Source organism: Pleurodeles waltl, chromosome 8 (assembly GCF_031143425.1).
Source record: "Pleurodeles waltl isolate 20211129_DDA chromosome 8, aPleWal1.hap1.20221129, whole genome shotgun sequence".
In the NCBI taxonomy this organism is placed as follows: Eukaryota; Metazoa; Chordata; class Amphibia; order Caudata; family Salamandridae; genus Pleurodeles; species Pleurodeles waltl.
The window spans coordinates 163,780,754-163,802,804 of NC_090447.1; positions in this window are offsets into that span (position 1 = coordinate 163,780,754).

Sequence of the window (22,051 nt, forward strand, 5' to 3'; positions counted from 1 at the left end):
TGCCTTTTCGCAGGAGGATGGTCCAGAAGGAGGTGTTGTGGTAGCTGTGGAGCCTGTGGACAGTGAAGAAGAGGAGGCAGAAGAAGAGTATATCGACAACAGAAACAACGTGATCCAGCAATACTTCCAGTGAGACACAGGTGAGAAGACATCACTGCCTCCTACATAAAATTGTTAGACCTATCATATGTCTGTCACTTTCACCCAGTGTATGGACCCTGACCTGTCACTCGCCTTTCCATTTCACAGATGTGGGTCCCACTGTGTGACCTCTGCTATGTTACAACATGGACTAGAGCTGTGTGACATAGGTATGTTGACAATACAATGGACATTGCTATTTTCCTCAGTTATTGCAAATACACATTTGTGAAAGCACAGACTGACTCCAGATTGTTTTGTGATTCAAGGGTGTTTATTTAAGTGCAAAATAGTGGAGGGGGTTGTAAAATGGTCAGGGGTGATGGTGGAGGAATGTACTTGGCAGAGTCCAGTTATTTGTCTCACAGGTGCATTATCCAAAGGGGCATAGGAAGTGGAGCTAGGGCAGTTTAAGGATGGACAGGGTGACAAAGTGGGACAGAAGGATGACATTCAGGGTGGTCTCATTTCTTGGGGGGGTCTTGGCATTGTTCTCTGTCTTTGTCCTGGATCTCAGGGACAGTTTGCGGGGTGGTGGGCAGTTCATCGTCCAGGCTAGTGTCAGGGGCCCCTTGTTGTGCCACAGTGTCCCTCCTGGTGTTCACAAGGTCCTTCAGCACCCCTACAATGGTGACCAGGGTGGTGTTGATGGACTTGAGTTCCTCCCTGAACCCCAAATACTGTTCCTTCTGCAGCCGCTGGGTCTCCTGAAACTTGCCCAGTACCGTTGCCATCATCTCCTGGGAATGATGGTACGCTCCCATGATGTTGGAGAGGGCCTCGTGGAGAGTGGGTTCCCTGGGCCTGTCCTCCTTCTGTCACACAGCAGACCTCCTAGTTCCCCGGTTTTCCTGTGCCTCTGTCCCCTGAACCGTGTGCCCACTGCCACTGCCCCCTGGTCCCTGCTGTTCTTGGGTTGGTGGGTTTGCCTGGGCTCCCTGTAGTGGTGGACACACTGCTGCTTGACTTGTCCTGGGGACGGAGGTATGGGCCCGCTGGGTGGGTGCTGTGCTGGTGTTTCCTGAGGGGTGAGGCTCTGTGGTGGCTTGTGACTGTGTCAGGGGAACCAACTGTCCCGAGGTCCCAGATGGGCCGGGCTGGTCATCTAGATCCAGTTGGACAGATCTGCTGTCATCACTGTGGGCCTCTTCTGTGGGGGGGGTGGACGTGTCTGGAACCTCCTGTCCGGTGACGTTGGGTAGAGGTCCTGCAGGGGTGTAAAGGCATGATTATTGCATCTGTGTGTGCCATCGTGTGCAATGGGTGGGTGACCCTGTACCCCAGTCTTACATTCTTGTGTAGGACCTTGTGGGATAATTGTTTTGGGGTCTGTGTGGGTATCTGTAGTGGACATGCTTTGGTGATGGGTGTCCATGCTTTGTTGTTGCATGCAGGACTTGGTGTTGGGATGGGTGGTTTGTGATAGTGGGACATATGTGAGGTGGTGGAGTGATGGGGGTGTGTGTGAGGGTGGCGTTATGTGATAGCATGCAGGTAGGGTGGGGGATATACCTCCCTAACACCCTCGGAATGCGTACTGCAGAGCAGACAATGCATATTCGGATGGGGGTCCCAACACTGCCCATGCCATAGACATGGGCAGGGCCGGTGGCCCCCTGTGGCCCCTATACTTGGGAGTTGAAAAATCTCCAGCAGTGCAAGGCAGGGGCCTATAGCCTTCAAGAGTTCCAGTAGGCAGGGTACCCCTTTAGTGAAGGACCACAGAAGAGGATTTGTTGATGCAGGCAAGAACGTAGCAGGTGCAGCTGTGAAGTCAGGCAACGAGTAGGTTGGTCTCAGTCTTTCTTCAGTTCTTAGAGAAGTTTTTAGTCAAAAAGTGTTCTAATTCCAAAGTTCTGGATTTTTGTTATCTGGGCACATTTAGCACCACCACCAAGGGTCCTGGTAGGGAGGGGCACTACTTGGAGGGTTAGGACTCACTAAAGCTGGTTCCAGGTGCAGGTTCAAGATGGTGGGAGCTTGTTATGTCCCTGTGGCTCTTATCAGGAGACCGGCAAACTAGCCATTGGAGTCACTCTGGTAGTCCTGGGTTCAGGTGTCTACTCCTTACTTCTTGAGTTCCTCAAGAAGCTGAAGATCTGGGTCTTCATATAAGCACTTTGGCACCACACACCTACATATCTTGCCGGAGCGCCTGGATACCTTCTTGGGTGATTAGTGTTTTATACAAATCAACTTACAACAACAAGAAGCAGGGCTCACACACAAGGGCAGGCATCTGAGGGTTTAAGGTAGGTGCCAGGCAGCAAGGCAGTGATTCCAGATGCAGCAAATTAGTCTTGTGGACAACAGAGCAGGGCACAGCTGACGGCAGTACTCTGAGAATCCTTCTGCAGGTCTAGAAAGGGAATTGAAGAGTGGGTCTGAGGGTCCTATTTTTGAACTGGGTACCTTCTATGGAGTAGGAGAAGCTTCCGTAAGGTTTCTGTTTAAAATGCTTAGAATTATCTGACTCACCAGCTCTAACTTGAAGCTGGCTGCAGGGACAGTGCTGTGGTGTGAAGACACAGCACAATGTAGCTGCAGGTGGGTCTGTGCCCAGCTTTACCCCCATCCTGCCAGCAGATGGCCCACTCAGGCACACCCAATCACTCTATTGTGTGACTGTCAGGGAGGAATTCACAAGCCTAACTGCCAACTATAGCCAGTCATGTGACCTAAGACAGCCTGCAGGCACCAAATGGCAAAGGGAAGGAAAATGCCAACTTTCTAAAAGTACATTGGATTGCTTACAAAAGTAACTTTATATATAATCAAGATACTTAATTTCATGATCCCATTGGTTATCCCTGTTTCATTCAGTCAGTTGCAAAACATTTAAAACAAATAACCTGATAATTTGTACACCGCATTATCTATTGGTAGCAAAACATGAATCTTCATAGTCTTAATGGGCACAAACAAACAACATACTAAACTGTGCTATCCCAACACCAGTGTGTGTACAAAATTTTCAGTTAAATAAAACAAATCTCAATAACATGAAAAACCACTGAGTCCAGTTCAGTTCATTATAGCTTCATAGTACGGTCAGATGTCCATAATCCAATAACTCAAAGTCTGTATTCTTTCCTTTGTACCAAACCAGGGGCTGTGACAATTCTTTTATCTGGGAGAGGCCCACTTTTTCAGGTATCTGCTCCTCACAAATAATCTTTAATTCACTACTCAAAGTCAGTACTCTGTCCTTTGTCCCAAACCAGAGGCTGTGACAGTTCCTTTATCTGGGAGAGGCATTCTTTTTTTAAAATCTGCTTCTCACAAATAATCTCTTATTCAGGGGCTGTAACAGTTCCTTTATCTGGGAGAGGTCCATTTTTGGGTAATCTGCTCCTCACAAACAATCTCTTATTCAGTACTGCATCACACCAGACCCAGTTTGTAAAAGTTTCACTTGCAACTGCAAAAGGAATGGAGGGTAACAGATATCCATGCCTTGTACCTCATTCTGGGGCTATTGGTTTGGATATGGCTACAATCATCTATACTTTGTCCTGCAGAGAATTGTAAAGCATGGCTATTTGTGATACATATTTTGAGATAAAATTAATTTTGTGGGGAACCTGAAAAGGAAGTACTATTTGAAAAAGTCAAATGCTTTCTCAAAGTCCAACAATATCAATGCACCATGCTCCATATATTTGTGTGGATTTGAGATAATTTGAGATTGTCATTTGGATCCTTTTGATTTTTTCTTCTGGGCATAAAGCCATTTTGGTTATGTGTATCAGGGAAGTCTGTTAGCTAGTGCTTTTGCAAAGCTCTTAAAATAAATTTTTAAAGAGAAATTGGTTGGGACGAGGAGCAGAGATCTGGGGACACTCATGACTCCTATTGTGGTTGTTTCTAGATCTGCCTGAAAATAAACCCCTTCAACTTCCTCATGAAACATATTTAAAAGATGGGGACTTAGTTGTCTGGCAAAGTGGTTTTACAATTCAGCTCAGAAACCATTTGACCCGAGGATGTTCTCTATTTGTATGTTAGTGATTGCTTCAAATTTCTTCTTCTGTTATTGGTCATTCTAAAGTCTTTTCGTCTACTGGGTTTATCTTTTTGACTGGGATATCTTTCATCAGAGACAGTTGTTTGTCTTTTAGTGGGGTGGGATAAGTACTATACAGGAATGTGGTGTACTTAAGGAAGGCTACAGCTATCTCTATTGTCATCTTGCCTTCCCCCTCACAAACCAGAACCTAATATCTGGGCCAGTTTGAATGATAACTACTGGTTTGTGAACCAGTATATTTATTTGTCTGCCTTCTGGCTGGGTACATAAATTCATCTTTGGAAAGCTAAATATACAAGTTTTAGCTGTGACTAGTGCTCTCTGTCAGAGGGCAGTTCCATCTGTTTTTAATTGACTCAATAGAGTGGGAGCAAGCTATGAATTGTGATTTAAACTGCAATTTGCATGCTTCCAGGCAGACTAATTCTGCCCTCTCTGCTTTTCTCAATTTCTCAATAACAAATGTTTGAAATGAATGTGCCTGCCAAGCTTGCTTTCAGGCCTCCCATATGGTACATGCCAAGCTGACTGATATTTTGTTTTGTGGCAATATAGTTTGATCTCAGTTTGAATGTAGCATTTACCTTGTTATTTACAAGCATCATACATTTACCCACCATGCTTCTATTCCTGCATTTCTCATTCTTTGCAGGGACAATTTCACAGAGAAGTATCTGAAGGACCTCCTGGGAGCATATGTGACCCTTGAACCGATGATAAATTTGTGGCTGATGCGAAGACATAGGGCCTAATTACGAGGCTGGCAGTTACAAGACTGTCAGCCTCGTGGTGGTGGTCAAACCACTGTGGCTGTGGCAGTCTGACCGCCAAAATACAAGCTTTGAGGTCGGACCACCATCCGACTACCCTCTAGATCCCGACGGGCTGACTGCGGTCTTGGCTGCAATCAGCCAGAGAGGCACTGAATTCAGCAGCACCCTGCTGATTGACACCTTGTTCTCCACCAGCCTTTTCATGGCTGTTTCACCACCATGAAAAGGTGGGTGGAGAACAAGTGCAAGGGGCCACAGGTGGGCCCCTGCACTGTCCTTGTCCGTGGTATGGGCCCCATGGCATGGGCACTGCAGGGACCCCTGTACCCTCCGCCCAGCAACCTCGATTGCAGACAGTGCTCATTCCGAGTTTGCTGTACAGCCCCCGCTGTGCTACGAGATAGTACTCGCCTCCTTTAAGGGAGCCAAGTGCTATCTCTTAGCACTGTTCCTACTGGTCAAACTGGAGGGAATGCTCTATTCCAAGGTTTCTGCCAGTCAGCCAGGTCTGACCGGTGGAAATCTTGCAATAGGGCTCGGGGACACCACTGCCATGGTGGTGGCATCCTCCCCTCAAGTTTGGCGGTTCCGTGATGAACCGCTAAACTCGTGATGATCCCTATAGTCTTGTTTGAAAAAAGATCAGCTTTGTGATGACTAATATTTGTAAGTTTTCTCTTGCATATGTCTGGTCTGCCATATAGCTATGAGCCCCAGTGATTGTACTCGTACCACAGAATCTGACCATAATTTTGTTGACGTCGCATCTCGCTATTGATAAGTTGCATGGAAAATGTGTCAGATGTATTGTAACGCTCTTCAAGCACTTTTCATGTTAGTGTAGGCAAGGCGTATACACTGAGAAACGACCAATGTTTGCCTTCCATTTTCCCTATTATTGCAATGTAGTATAGTACACCTGTGTATCTTCCTATGTTTGATAGGTTTGGTTGGATCGCTATTCCTCATCTAAACCCTGCATGATATATTATATTATATCTACAGAGAGCTAGGAAGAAGCGTTTGATGCCCAAGAGGGGGGGTCTATTTTAATAAGAGGATGTCTGAGGAGTATTGCATGGTGTATTGCAGGACAATGCCCTCATTTATTTTGTTACTGAGGTCATTTACATCCCAAGATAACACTTAGTAATAACGGATCTATCTGGGGTAGACATGCATGCTAACAGTAACATTTGTAACACTTAGGGGATTCATTAGGAGTTTGGTGGACTGAAACAGACGAGGAGATCGCAACAGTGCTGGAGATCTCCCCACTGGCCTCATTACAACTTTCCCTCTGGGCTGACTGGTGGAAACCAAGGATTCTGACGGTCAGCCCAGTAGGAAAGGTACAACAGCATTGTTCCAGTCTCGTAATTGAGCCGGCGGCAATGCTGCTGCACACAGGGTGCACTAGCACCCTTGAAATGCACACTGTCTACTCAGCAGACAGTGTGCATTTCAAAATAGCTGGGCAAGGGGGCAGTGCAGGGATCCCCCTGTGGCCCTCTGCACTTGGCCTCCACCAGCCTTTTCATTGAGGTCAGACCGCCATGAAAAGGCTGGCAGAGAACAAGGTTGTAATCAGCACTGTGGCGCTGACTTTAGTGCTGCCATGGCTGATTACAACCATGACTGCTGCCATCCTGTCAGGATCACTGATCATGGCAGAGACAGCGTTTTTTGGGCAGTCCAACCACCAAACTCAACGCTCAGATCGTCAAAGCGCATCGGTCTGGACTGCCACCGTGAGTCTGGTGGTCTAGTGACAGCCAGACTCGTAATTAAGCCTTTAGTAAGAAGTAAACTTAATGGTAAATGCCTGTCCACTGAACAACATCCTCCTCATACTTCTCAGTTATCATTTTCCATTTGTGTGAACATAAACACTGGAGCTTATGCGTACGCCTATCACTCAGATGTGTTATCTTCAATCAATTTTCCCTGGTCCTCTACTCCCCAAATCAACAGCAACCCCTCCCTTACCTTCAGCTGCCTCAGACAGTCGGTTGTACACTCTGGTGTCTGATGGATGATCATTGGTCTTGTTTTAGAGTGCTGGTTGGGGTCTGCCTATTGTGGTGTCAGGTGTCTCCATTCTGTGTGTTCATCCAGTCATAATCAGATTCAGCTCAATTGATTTCTGCTTAATCTTGCTGTCCCTCCTATTACTTGAAAGTGGGGAGAGGGTTGATCCTTTCGGCATGCACCACTTGTAACTTGCTTTCATTTTGGGTTTATTTTAAGATCATAGGGGAAATCTGAAACAGCCTCAGAATTTATTTTGTATTAATGAATTGGTGAATTATCTATGAAGGGCACTAAAATTAGCCACAATCATGACTTATTTTGTCATCACGTTTCACCCTGAGGTGCACCTTGTGTTTTTTTCCAACAATTTTTTTTTTCTCGTTTTCAATGACTAGAACTTCTCTGATTCAGATTCAGATTATCTCCCCATGCCTTGCCAACTTCATGCTTAGGTTTTCCAACTGAATACTCACTCCTCAAACCCGTCTAACATGTACTAAAAACGTAATGACACATAACTATTTTGATAAACCACTTATTATGCACAGAAGAGCCTGATCAAATGCAGGGAGAAGCCACTTGGCCATTCATGTTCCAATTCAAGTAATTGGGAAACATGCCACTTATGCCAATTACCCATGGAGCAACACAATGCCACACTAGTGGCATGCTATAAATTACAATAAACATTCACCTAGGTATCCAAGATGCCAGTACCCAGGACATTTTTATTTCCCCTTCTTTTCATAGAGGATACATCTATTCCTATAGCTCATTGTCATACATGTTGTGTGTGGATGATCCCATTGCCTCAATGTTATCCATGTATTCTTCACCTGTAGGAGCGTGAGCCATGGGAAAATCATATCGACTCACTAATCATTGACTGAGTAAATTCTAATTTGTGGTGGCTATAACGGATCATAGTAGTATAGCAGGATACTCCTGCGTGGAATGTCCTGGAGTTGGAGACTTTGCCTAACTGAAGTCTTTCTTATTGTGGTGGATACCTAGTCAGATTAATACCCATTACAGACATTTCATGAATCACATCACTGAAGTTTTGAATGCAATCATGGTGTGCCTCCAAGAAGTAGCCAGTGATGTAAGAGCATAGAATAATACTCCCCAATTCACTACAGCATATAGTACTTGCCCATCATAAGTACATAGTGAATCATGAACCTAAGACACACTTGGCTCATTTTCTGCATCAGATGGAATAATGTCAGTGAGAATGTTCTGTATGTCTAATGGTATCACAGTAATGAGTGATTCCTGCTCTGATTGTAGGTTCTCACCTTTCCTTTCTTACGAATATATTTGTTTGGACATATTATAAAATTTCACTGAGTGGAGTATCGGGGCTCTGAGAAGCTGCTGGCTTTTCTTTTGCTGGGTCACTGTAATTAGTATAGCTATAGTTGCATCTACATTTTTACTGGTTCCATTATTAGCAAATTAAAAGTGTGTACTTTTATATGTACTTTTTTATATCTGCATTGCACTCTCACTCACTCTATTTAATAGCAGCAGAATATGCATTAAGAAATTGAAAAGAGGCACATGTAGGTGGGACTAACTGATCTTGCAATTTAAGTGAGTTAGGCCATGTTCTTTTAATTTTGCTTTCCACTCCGGACGGTCTTTTAGTTTTCTCTGTAGCAATATTTGGGTTTGAGAATAAAAGAGGCATTGCTCAAAATCATGTGTAAATAAGTATTTTGACTCATTTGGTTGTAAGAAATATACTGAATGTTTTTGTGCATTTTCTTCATAGGAATATCCACGCAACTCTGTATGATTGGATGTAATGTCTTCTCTCGCTTCCCAATAGTTGGACAGCACAGAAGCAGCGTCATTGTTATTATTATTATTATTATTATAATTGCTTTGGTTAATTAAAACTTTACATGAGAAGTAAAACAATGCGAAGACAAATAAAAAAAACAGCAAAATGTTCCAATTTAAAACAACAGTTACACTGATTATGGTTGTTCAAAGGAGGCACAATATAATCCACCTACAACCTAGATAAGTAGAAATGCTGTGAGCTGCAGAATAGATAAAAAAGTCAAGTGCATGATGGGGAGCTGCACCCCCAGGGTTTTCGGGCTGGTGGTGCTATCCAGGAAAAGATGGAGGCAGGATTGGGTGAGGTAGCCTAGGGGTTTAGAGTAGGTAGTGAGGGTCAATTAGTGTGGCATTTCAGCAGGAGAAGGGAAAGTACCCCGACCAAGCCCATGCATTAATATTTATTGGATAATGTTGATAGGGAGGGAAAGTCCCCATTTATTGCTATTTGGAGGCTGTATTTTTTGAGGAAGGTTTATCTTTGTGACATGTGATTATGTTTGTGGTTATTGCTTTGTCTCTGATGAGCAGGTGCATAAGGATTCGGCAGGTAATTTCAACAGGTTAGAAGTTATTTTCACAGAAAGTTGGGCAGGTTAACAAGTTCAGAGTTGCGAGGGGGGGTTGACAGTTTGAAAGGTTACAGGAAGACGAGCTTTGGAAGACGTGAACGTTTTGGATTTGTGAAGCTTGGAGTGATTGGAGAGATATGAGTGGCATGAGATTTCAAAGGGTTGTTTGGCGGTTGGGGAGACAGACGGATAACTTTTACAATGTTTTAATCAAGATGGTTTATTAGTTTGTCTGACCAGATGCCAAGGTTTGCATAAGATATGGTTAAAGTTGCATCTTCTTCATTAAAGTGGCCTTTTCCACGCTTATCTCTGTTTCAGATGGTTTTAATGAGCACCGTCCTGTCTGATGCAGAATTTAGCAAGTGTGCAATTTGCATAATTCACTTAAGGTGCAGCAGTGTCATTCTTATTGTAAAGGCCCGAAAAGGTAGGAAGCTGATGTTGTCAACCGATCAATACACGTCCTTTCCTGTAATTTACAGTTATTTTCAGCAATTGCCACCCTCAAATTCCTTTCTGCAATGCCAGTAAGCTTTACGAAGCGAAGCGCACTGAAAGCTGGAGATGCATCACTTGTAGGCATGTCATTACTGTTGGCCTGCATGAATGGATGTCCAACGAGCTGAAATGAGGTTTTAGGATGGAGCACTTCTCATTCAACAGGGGCCGGACCAATGCAAAGTATGGTCCTCATTTTGACTTTGGCAGTCTTTTTCCAAGACCCCCAAACCCGCAGGTGCAAGAAGACCGCCAGTGCTGGAGGTCTCCCGCCCACCAGATCACAAGTACTGAAGGATTTCTGCCACAGTTTGGGTGGAAATCCTCCAGTAGTCATGCTGGCGGTCAGGGCGCACAGGCGGTTACACCACCGGCCCCGCCATACCAAAAGGACTCCACCCGCTGTATTATGACCAGTAATAGGGCCTGGAGGAGTCCTGCTGGTGGGGTGCTGCCGGCGGTGGTAGCGCCCATTCCCGTTCCCTGCCGGATGACCTCTTCACCGGACAGGGTAAGCTGGGCGAACAACAGGGGAAAGGGTGGGAGGGTGGGAGGGTGGTGTTGTGTGAGTGGGTGTTTTGAATGCATGTGTGTATGCGTGTGTGAATGTATGTGTGAATGCTTGGTTGAATAAGTGTATGAATGTTATGTGAGTGTGTGTATGGATGTTTGTGAGTGAGTGCGTGTATGAAAGTTGATGTGAGTGGTGTATGGATGCTTGGGAGTGAATGTGTGTGTGTGTGTCAGTGTAGGCGTATGCAAGGTGCGTGAATGAGTGTATGCAGAGTGCATGTGGGAGCCTGTGTGCGTATATGCGGGGGGCGCTGTTCTAGGAAGCGATGGCTCACTGTTCTAGAAGGAGTCGTGGGGGTGCTGTTCTAGAAGGAGGGGTGATGGCCTGTTCTGGTATGGAGGGGGGTGGCAGGCATTAGGCTTGCTGGAGGGGTAGGGGAGTCGTCAGCCAGTGACAGGAAAGAAATTTCCTGCCACCGGTAGCCTTTCTGCCAGGGTTTTCGGGGCATTGCTACCGCCGCGGAAACCCTGGTGGAAAGCCGGCTCCAAATACCACTGGTGGTCTTCATTGGACCACCGGGCCGGAGATCAGCATCTCCAGCCCGGCGGATCCAACCACCCTGGCAGTACAGGCGGGAATGTGGCGGGTTGGCAGAGGCCAACCTCCAGACTCATTATGAGGCGGTCTTCACCACCAGCCCGTCGGCGGTGAAACCGCCACCATGGCCGTGGCGGTCAGTAGATCGCCAGGGTCCTCATGAGGGCCTGTGTGTATGATGGATTCCTTTGGTGAATTACGTAGCACGCAATTGGTGACAGTTGTTTTTTTTAACAGTTCAGGTACATAAGCACTGTGTAGCCTCACTGCATCAGTGCATCTCTGATTTTGTAGGTTGTGGCTACTGGTGCTAACAGCAAGTCCTGATGTGGATCAATAGTTCAGCCCCTCTGTTCTTGAACATAGCATTTTGTTGACACTTGGTGATTTGTGGGTTTTCTTCTACGTTCTCATCTAAGTCCACTTAAGAAGTACAAAGATTCATATTAGTGTGTGTCTGTGTTTTTATAAGGCACTGGTCAGGGAATAACAGCAAGCACTAGTGTGGAGCAATAGTTTAATCCTCCCTGCTCCTGGAGATAGGTGTTAGTTAGACTCTTGGTGCCTGATTAACAAAAATCAAATTTGCCGATTCTTAATTTTCAACTCATAACGAATCACAAAATAGGAAATGCTAAATTGATTTACAAACATTTACTTTATGCAAATAGCATTTCATTGCAATAAAATATTTTAAAATAATGAATCAGTAAATGCGATACGGTATGAACTGTAAATTGCGAATGTTGCACCTGGAGGTAATGAGGATTATATCAAGTTCAGGAAATGTATTTCCTGAGAGTACCAGAGCATAGCCATTGTTAGAATTCCAGCAAAGCACTTTAAATTTTGAAAATGTAGAACAAGGAGCTACAGGAGGAGGTGGGGAGGAATCAAAACAGAAAACGTAATGATGCAGATCTGGAGCTTCTGGTGGAACAGTGTGTGGGAGAGCATCACTGGCTGTTTGGACAGGCTTACTATGTGTTCCTGAATCAACAAACACATCAATATGGACCCCGATTCAGGAAAAAACGAATGCTTTTGGAGTGACAAAAAGATTGTGAAAGAAATACTCAAGAGATTGACCTCCGCTCCCCTACTACGGAAGGTTGCGAACTGAATGAAGGAGGTGGCAGCTACTAGTGGAGGGAAGAGTAAAGAACCACCACCCATTCCAATTAAAAAAATGATTAAATCCACCTTGCAGCCAGAAGCCATCTCTTCAGTATCTACTATCGATACTTCTATCCATGCACAGATACTCAAGGTTAGTTTGTATTAATTTAATATGTACTCATTCATCAAACGTATGCTTTAAATTAAAAAAATAGAAATAACAAATATTTTAGTATGATATTTTTGATTTAATAAATTTACAATTAAATGAATCAAACTGAGTTAATATGACATTGTTTGAAAAACATGTGTTGTTTGAAAAATACATGACAGATTTCATAGTGTTTGATGCAATGGATTGTGGCTAATGTAGTCCAAATGTAGTTAAAACATTTGCATTTCAAATAGACATAGGTTTCTTGCCTAAATAAAAAGTCATCATGGTTGATGTAGGAATTTAACATTTATTTAAATAGAAACAAACGTAAGTAATGCTACTTTTCACAAAACAATTACATCACCATTAAACAAATACATTTATATGTTCAACTTGCTCCCGATCATGCTTCAAATAGTAAACAACCTAAAACTCAGGATGCAGGTGAAACATAGTGCCCTAGTGAAGCACAACTGGCAGAAACTGTCATTAACGTCCCCACTGACACAAAAAGTGGAAATAACAGTTCAGCAACTCTTTAGTAGAACACATAGCACTACAGATACCAATTAAGAACAAAGCATTCCATCAGTAGCTTTAGTGCATAGAGGTAGAAGGACTCTAAGACAGAATGGAAGTTCTAGGAGTCAAGACATTAGTGAGGCATCACCTACGTCTTCTTAATTTCATGCATTGGAGCAATACATGCTGAAAATACAATGTAAGCAGCACAGAGCAACATTTGAATTAAGTAGAAGGGAAGAAAGATTAGAGAGACCCATTACAGAAGGCAATTAGGTTATGCTAACTGCCTTTGAGTACTTAACTATGGCTATAAGAGATTTGACCATTCAAAAGGCACAAGCAGTGCTTCATTCGTAAAAGAATGAGTGCTGGTGCCCAAAGCTCTGCGCAGAAGCATGTGGCAGTGCAATTAGATTTTGGTATTGCAGCACCAAGGCACTGTAGTCTTTTTCTGTCTTGTGAGTCTTTAATCAACTACCAGACAACCCCAAGTCCCCTTATCTCACTCTGGCAGGTACCTGTGTTAACGCTGAATTTATTAATGATTATTCATGTATTCCAAGTGTTGAATTTGGATAGAAAATGTATTAATGTAGAGAAAAAAATAATGCAAGCATTTGAAGGTGCCCCCACCTGAGTGGCCGTCAATATTCAGAAACTGTACTTATTAATAGCTTATTAAAATGAAATATTGAGCATTTGTTTTTATTAATGTAGTAATATGTCATATTGAGTGTTATGTATTATGTACTAGCTTTATTAATCGTAGGCCTTAACTTAACGAGGTCTTGGGCCTAGTTGCGCGGTCTCATGTCAAGCTACATTTCTTAATCGACTTATATAAAATAGCTGCTTGGAGAATTAAATTGTGATTTTCCATTGTGCTGACCAAGTGCTCGTAACTGAAAGTCTTTCTCATGAGAACTGCTTTCTAGAAAATGATGTACTAGTTAGAGATACAATGTTTAATGTAATGTGTGTAAAACTGACCTTCCCAGGAGAAGACAATGGATGCACTGATTGGAGTACAAGCTGCAACAATAATGATACCTGACAAGCCAAACTATGGGAACAGGAGACGAGGAGCCAATCATCGACATGTGAACTGTGTACTAGAGAAGTTGTAGATTTGAGGTTTTATTTTCACTGGACTAAATGTAGACATGCCATTCTTTGACCAATAGGGATGTGGGAAGTAGTTTTAGGAAATCTAAATTAGCCGGACTGACCGATAGGAGATACCGCCATTATTTTCTTGACCTTCCCAAAAAGGTCTTAACTTTATTGCTTAAAGAGACTTCGCTTTTTCTGAACTTTGATGTTGAATCCTGATGCCTAGCTGACCAACGGATGTCCTATTGACAAAGACTGTCACATCTTTTCTGGGGTGGTACCAACGACAACAAAAGCACAGCAGAAACAGTACACAGAAGGCAAAGGACTCATCTCTGGAGACTCAAGGAAGAACCAGGACGCCGTGGAGCCCGAGTTGCAGGTGTTCCCCATGCTCGTCTATCTTCTTCTTCACTATGAGCACCAACGCCGGTGAAGATGACCACAGTGAGTACTGCCGTCTAGCACACAAGGGAGGGCGGAGGAAAAAGAGAGTAACACACACACGCAACACCCCTACCCCCAACACCATACAACAAACAGATGCAGTAACATTACATATACACCCCGTACCCCTCAGGAATAATGCAAGGACAAGAGGAATTGATGAAAGTGAGTGTAATAAGATAAAATACTAGAAAATCGTGCTTTAAAATCAAAACAGTATATACATATACACAAATGGAGGGACACTGCCCAGTCCTCAATGTCCGTGGGCCACAGGGCCACATCACATAGGCCAAGGCCCCACTTGGCTCTTGCAACAGCACGGAGAGAACACTGCAGGGGCATCAGGTCAAAAATACACAGGCACCTCAGGGGGATGGGGAACGGGGGCACCTCAGCCTGAAGATGGTACAACACCACTGGTCCTGGAGGGGGCTACATGCCTTGTGTGATGTCTTGGGGAGTGCAAGGCCACAGTCTCTCTAGTGGGTGGTTTGCCCACTGCTTGGTCCTAGGGAGTGCAAGGCCACAGTCTCTCAAGTGGGTGGTTTGCCCACTGCTTGGTCCTGGGGAGTGCAAGGCCACTGTCTCTCAAGTGGGTGGTTTGCCCACTGCTTGGTCCTGGGGAGTGCAAGGCCACAGTCTCTCAAGTGGGTGGTTTGCACACTGCTTGGTCCTGGGGAGTGCGAAGTAACAGTCTCTCAAGTGGGTGGCTTCTTCCACTGGTTCTGGAGGGGGACTTATGCCCAGTGTGCTTCATCCTGGCAGGATTTGCAGGGTCCAGGATGCACTACAGCCCATGGAGGCAGGACTACACACTGCCTCTGGCGGTGACGGCTGCTCAGTAGTGGCAGTGGAGGTGCTGGTGTTGTGGATGCCAGTGGTGGGGGGTGGCTCCAGCCCTTCCCCTGCAGCCTCGGACGGCTGCCCACTGGGGCTGCTGCTGCTGGCAGTGGTGCTGGTGGTGGTGCTGGTGTTGAGAATGCCAGTGGTTGGGGGAGGCTCTAGCCCTTCCCCTGCAGCCTAGGACGGCTGCCCACTGGGGCTGCTGCTGCTGGCAGGGGTGCTGGTGGCGGTGCAGACAGTGGAGGGGGGAGGCTCCAGCCCTTCCCCTGCAGCCTCAGTCGGCTGTCCACTGGGGCTGCTGCTGCTGGTAGTGGTGCATGTGGCAATGCAGGTGTAGGGTTTGCCAGTGGTGGGGGGAGGCTCCAGCACTTCCCCTGCGGCCTGGGATGGCTGAACCGCCGAGGATGGTGGTGGGGGCTCAGAATCAGTTCCGGCACCAGTCCTCCTGTTCTTCCTGCCTGCAGGTGCAGGCCCCTTGCCCTTCCCCTTGGCAGATGGTGGTGCCTCCTTGCCCTTCCCCTTGGCAGCTGGTGGTGCCTCCTTGCCCTTCCCCTTGGTAGCTGGTGGTGCCTCCTTGCCCTTCCCCTTGACAGCTGGTGGTGCCTCCATGCCCTTCCCCTTGGCAGCTGGTGGTGCCTCCTTGCCCTTCCCTTTGGCAGCTGGTGCAGGCACACTGTCAGTGCTGATGGCTGGTTCCCTGGAGCCGCTCCCACCTGCAGTAGCTGCCGACACTACTGTGGCCATAGACTGGGTGGCTGAGGTGCTCACCTGGGTTCTGATCACCCTGGCCCGACGTGAAGGACAGGAGGGGAGGGGTAGGGAAGAGGTCAACGGCAGGGAGGAAAAGCTTCTTAGGGACACTGGGGCGGGAAGAGGGTGAAGGTTTGGCAGTGGTTGTAGGAGGTGTCAGTCTGCTGTGTTTGGGTGCAGGTGAATGGGCTGGATGCTGTTGTGAGATGGATGCCTATTGGGTGTCTGAGTGCTTGCGTTTGTGTACTTTGGGAGGAGGGGGCACAGACACAGTGGGAGAGGACACAGGGGACGTGTGCATGGATGTGGGGGTGGTGACTGCCAGTGAGGGGTGTGTAGTGATAGGCGTGATGGTGATGGGGGTAGGATGTAGTGCATGCAAGTTTAAGTGGACGAGGAGGGGGACACAGTGGGAGCAGTGTATGTTGGTAAGTCTGCATCTGGATGGTGTTTGTGTGAGTGCCTGTGGGATGATGTGTGGTACTGTGTTTCCCTGAGCCACTCCTGTGTGTTGTCTTGGGTGCATGCTGGTCTGAATGTGTGCTTGGGATAGGTTGGGGTTGAGGGGTCGGACTGGGTAGAGGAAGTTGGAGGGGGGAGGCTAGAGACAGGGACAATTGCTGCCATCAGGGAGGAAGCCAGAGCCTTGTTTGATCTCTGTTGGGCTGCCATGCCAAAGTCAATGCCCTCCAGGAATGCATTAGTTTGTTGCAAATGGGCTGCCAGCCCCTGGATGGCATTCACTATGGTTGAATGCCCAACAGAGATGGATCGCAGGAGGTCAATAGCCTCCTCACTCAGGGCGGCAGGGCTAACTAGGGCAGGGCCTAAGGTGCCTGCGGCGAAGGAGATGCTCACCCTCCTGGGTGAGCGGGCACGGGAAACTCGCTGAGGGGCTGCTGGGAGGGCGGTGCTGGTACGGGGTGGCAGCTGTACCTGTAATTGGGGTGGGCACAGAGGTGTCTACCACTATCAGGGAGGTTCCATTATAGGAGGTATCACTGTCAGAACTGTCCCCTAATGTCTCCGCCTTGGTGCTCCCCTCGCCCTCCGTCCCACTGGTGCCCTTACCGTCAGTGAATTTGGCTTCCTGGGCCCTGTGGGATGCTGCTCCCTCCATCGCCGGTGCCTCTGCTCCTCCGCCAGATGATGCTAATGCACATAAGGACAGGGTGACAAAACAAAAAGGGGGGAAAAGACAAAGGATACACTTGGTCAATGGGAGCAACAACACCACCGTAGGTGTACACAACACAAACACCCACACACAGGGACCAGCCCTATGCACTAGGCAAGCACTACCCGTCACAATGCCAGTCACCAGCCCATGGACAGGAATACCTAATGCCAACTGCAGCATAATTGACACTCACAAACCCCTGCCCAGTAGTGGATGCCTTCTAACTTGGTAGGAGGTGGTGTACATCAGCCCCTGCCCAACATGGGACCTACCCTGCAATGTCCGGCCTGGCCTAGGGGCACCCACAGGCCCATATCCCCCACCCGGAGACCACCCCACCACGTGCAAGTAGTATATTGGGAAACCATACTCACCCCCTTGTGGCTGTTGTGATGCCCTCAAGCGCCCATCGAGCTTCAGATAGGCCACTGCCAGTATGCGGGCCCTCAGGGGGGTCAGGGTTCGATGGGCACCCCTTCCTCGTTGGTAGGCCATCCCCAGCTGGGTCTCCACCGTCCTCCTTGCCCAGCATCTCAGGTCCTCCCACTGTTTCCAACAGTGGGTGCTCCGCCTGCCGTAGACCGCCAGCGTCTGCACGTCCTTGGCAATGGCACGCCATATACCCTTTTTCTGATGGGAGCTGACCTGCAGAAAAAGAAACATAAAAAAAAGGTATCAGTCATACCGCCCGGCCTGTTACACTCATGGCCCACCATAGCCCTCACATCCCCTTACGCACAGAAATTGCCCACCATACATGCAGCACGCTGCCCAGAACCCTTCCACCAACCCCCCCCACATGAGGCCCTCACACACAGCACTCCATGCATCCATGCCCCTTGCATTGTGCTCACAGTGTACTCGCCTGTCGATCTGGAGGCCCGTACAGCATTCGGTACTGGGGTAGAACCCCAGACACTAGTCTCTCCAACTCTGCAACGGTGAAGGCAGGGGCCCTTTCCCCTGTGACACAAGCCATGGTAGGTTCCAGACACAGGTCACAGCAGCACTTGCAGTGTGGGTCCTCTCCAGTTGAAGATCAGGTAACAAGTGGATGAACAGATACGTCTGCGGTGGTGCGTACTGTCACCGCTGGCGTACATCATCATCGGCCACTGTAACCCATAGGGCCCAAAGACAACCAATGAGGAGTTGCACCGCGGTACTCGACCGCTGCCCGCAACGGCGCACAACATCAGCGGCATTACCTCATTTACACATGTCCATCCACACAGGACAGGCAGACGCCATTTCGGGGGGAGGCAGGCCATGGCACCCAATTGCGTCACAGATCACATAGGCAGCATTTGGGCCTATCCAATAACATACTGTTACAGTCACAACATGCAGTGCAGTGTAGTGTTTATAAATGTGTTATGCCGACCAGCTGCTCCCCATTTTGCCCCCTAGATTACAACCGCTGTGGATTAATAGGACATGGAGACATCCCCCTGTGTACAGACCCCTGGTGGACTTGGCAACAACGGAGGACAGGCACATCAACCTCACCTATAGACTGGACAGGGCCACAATCACAGAGGAGCTGTGTGCACAATTTGAGCCTACCTGATATCTGCTATCCGTCAGCCCACTGGGATCCCGGCTCTTGTGCAAGTCCTATCTGTGCTCCATTTCTTGGCAACTGGCTCCTTCCAAGTGACAGTGGGCTTGGCAGCAGGAATGTCTCAGCCATTGTTCTCAATAGTGCTGACCAGAGTGTTGTCTGCCCTCATTAAACACATGCACAGCTACATTGTTTTCCCCCAGGTGGAGACTTTGGCCACAATGAAAGCTGACTTCTATGCAATGGGACATATCCCCAACATTATTGGGGCTATTGATGGTACACATATTGCAGTCCCCCCCCCACTGGAGAAATGAACAGGTGTTCAGAAATCGAAATACCTTTCACTCGATGAATGTGCAGATAGTGTGCCTGGCAGACCAGTACATATCCCATGTCAATGCAAAATATCCTGGCTCTGTGCATGATGTCTATATCCCAAGGAATAGCAGCATCCCATATGTGATGGCTCAATTCCAGAAGCACCGAGTGTGGCTAATAGGTGAGCCCTGGTTCCCACCCAGTGGATGTTGGTGAATGTGTATGGTGTGGGCCCAAGTGTTAGTGTGTGGCTAACAGTTGTCCCTCGATATTTGCAGGTGACTCTGGTCACCCCAACCTCTCATGGCTACTGACCCCTGTGAGGAATCCCAGGACAAGGGCAGAGGAATGTTACAATGAGGCACATGGGCGAACATGTGTGTGTCGCTTTGTGCTCAAAAATTGTCCATGTGGTTGTTGGCATACGGACCCTGCAGGGACTAAGACTCCGGACTATATTGAAAAGTGTATGAGACACTTGGTTTTTGTTGTAATTTGTCTGGTTTAATCGGTCAATCCGGGCATGGTTGACAATTTTGAGTGTGAGTCAAAGTGAGGGAAATAATTTTTAGACTGAAATCTGGTGAGTCCTATGTGCACCAGGACAGACCCACTGATCAGTTGAGAGTGAAATTTACGGATCAAATTTTGCGTGTGAATCAGGGAAACCGAAAAAGAAGGAGTAGATGCTAGAGCGAAATGCCGTCAGTGAAAAATCCGTAAAGTTTCTGAAGTGATTGAGTTACCTTACCTGTAGTAAACGGACACATTGGGTTTTGATTTTGTTTAGTGCTCACAATAATTTTGCATTAGTCTAGTGTGAATCTGAGTTTGGGAGGACAAGCCGCAATACTTTGTCAGCCACAGTACGTGTGAGTGTGACGTCATTGGAGCTGCGCTGGGATAGGTTGGTTAGTGAGAATGGTTGCGCACGGATTGGCAGACAACTGTGAATCGCATATGGTTGAGAAGGTGGGTGAAGAGAATTCTGGGATTAAAAGTCACTGTCTGATTCGATTTAGAATAAAATAAAGGTTGCAAATATGAAATTTTTCAAAGCTTTAAAGAATATTTTAAGGGGAGATATGTACATTACAACGAGTATAGGGGATATTGCACATCCAGAAGGTACACCAGCTTACATTGTAATCAAAGAAAAGGGTGCTGTGCCATGTCTTAGGCTAAAGCAATGATGGTGAAAAGTGACAGAGAAAGATGGGAGTTTAGCTTTTCCTGCCCACGGAACATTTAATCTAAGGGTCTTAGAGAATCTGAGGAGGGTGCTGTATGATTTGAAACCCCCTCCGAGACCAGCACAGTTCGAGGCATTAGCAATCTGGGAGTTAGTAGCCAGACAGCAACAGCAAACAGAAATTTTAGAGGAGAATGAGAAAAGCAGAAAAGACACTAGCGGAGGCTAGATGGGACAGTGATCAGAGATTTTGGAGAACCAAGACTTTACAAGGGATTAAATTGTTTCCTGCGATTACACAGGACAGCAAGAGAGAAGGAAGGAAAGCCACCAGAAAGACAAATAGAAGCCCATCCGAGAGTAGGGAATGGAGATCAAAAGAGTCTAGAGGATCTCTAACATTTGAGAAAGAGTCAAACAATGATGAGTTTAATTTGCAGTTGTTGAGAAATCGTTCACCACCATATGCAGCACAAGAGAGTAGTCCGAGCACTAGTGTAAATCCTTCAGCTCCAACCAAGGTTAACTTGATAACAAGCCCAGTGCAGATTAATCTTAGCATGGCACCGAGCCCAATGCAGAGCAGTCTTAATGTACCTACTACACCAGTAGCACAAACCCAGATGCCACAGTCGAATGTCCCGAGAAATTACCCTTATGTACCTATTGTGGAAACTGCCACAAACTTAATAGTGTTGACAGGACAGGTTTTCCCGAAACCGACATTGGTTCAGACAGAACCAACTCCACTTTTATTGCCCCAAGTGCAGTCACACGCAATGCCAAAGTACACTCCGATAATAGGGACACAGTCAAATAGGCCTGCACTGAACTTAAATGTTAGACCAAGCCCAGATGCTGTATCCGTACCTGTTACTATTGGTCCAATTGTACCTTTTCTTTGCACAGGAAAATAACAGTGCAAGTGGAAAGGGAGTCCTGAGTCAGAATTTAATGAGGGGAGGACTCAATGAGAATACCTGAGTAGTCTCTCCTATGGGACAGACCTTTGGCGGATCAAGATCATTGCTAGACCTTAGCCCATTCGGAGTTCCAACAGATACTGTATTAGGGACAAACGTTAGTCAGAACCTGAAATTACTGACACCGCAGTCTCCAAATGCAGTTGTGCAACTAACGCCACATGTCCAGGCCAACAACATTTGGTTGCAAGGTTTGACTGCCCAACAACTGACTGAATGGTTAGACAAGTTGAACTCCCCGCAAAAGTGCTCCTAGGGGAGTGGAGTACTTGAACTATGCAAGACTAGGAATGGAAGCGGGTGAGCTTATTGAAGGAACTATGAGTGTGAACAAATTAGAATCCTACGCAGAAGCAGAATTGAGATATCTGTACCCGAAGATTACAAGGGAAGTGAGCAATGTGCATCAAAAGCTAGCAGACCTGGCAGAGAAGTACGGCATATAAATAGAGAAAACAAAGCATTTGAAAAGGAGTTACAGGTTATATTTTGACACTAAAGACTTTGAACACATGTGATCTGCATGAATGAAGGCATACCTTAGGAAGTTACTCCAAAGTGTCCAGTCCAGACATGGGGAACATTAGACAAGTGGGAAGGCAGAAAGGTAAAGAAAAGAGATGAAAGGAAAAGAGATTCTGCGGATCTTACTTCAAATGTGCAGCAGGATAAGGATCCAGTGAAAAGTTTACCTATGCAAGAGATTCCGGGAGGGAATTTTGTCCATATCCCTTGGAGCAGAAGTGACAATCTGTCCTTGACAAATGACTACCCCAGGTTAAGAGAGAAACCAGTAGAATGGTACCAGCAGACAGACAGGTTTGTGAATCTTGCCAAA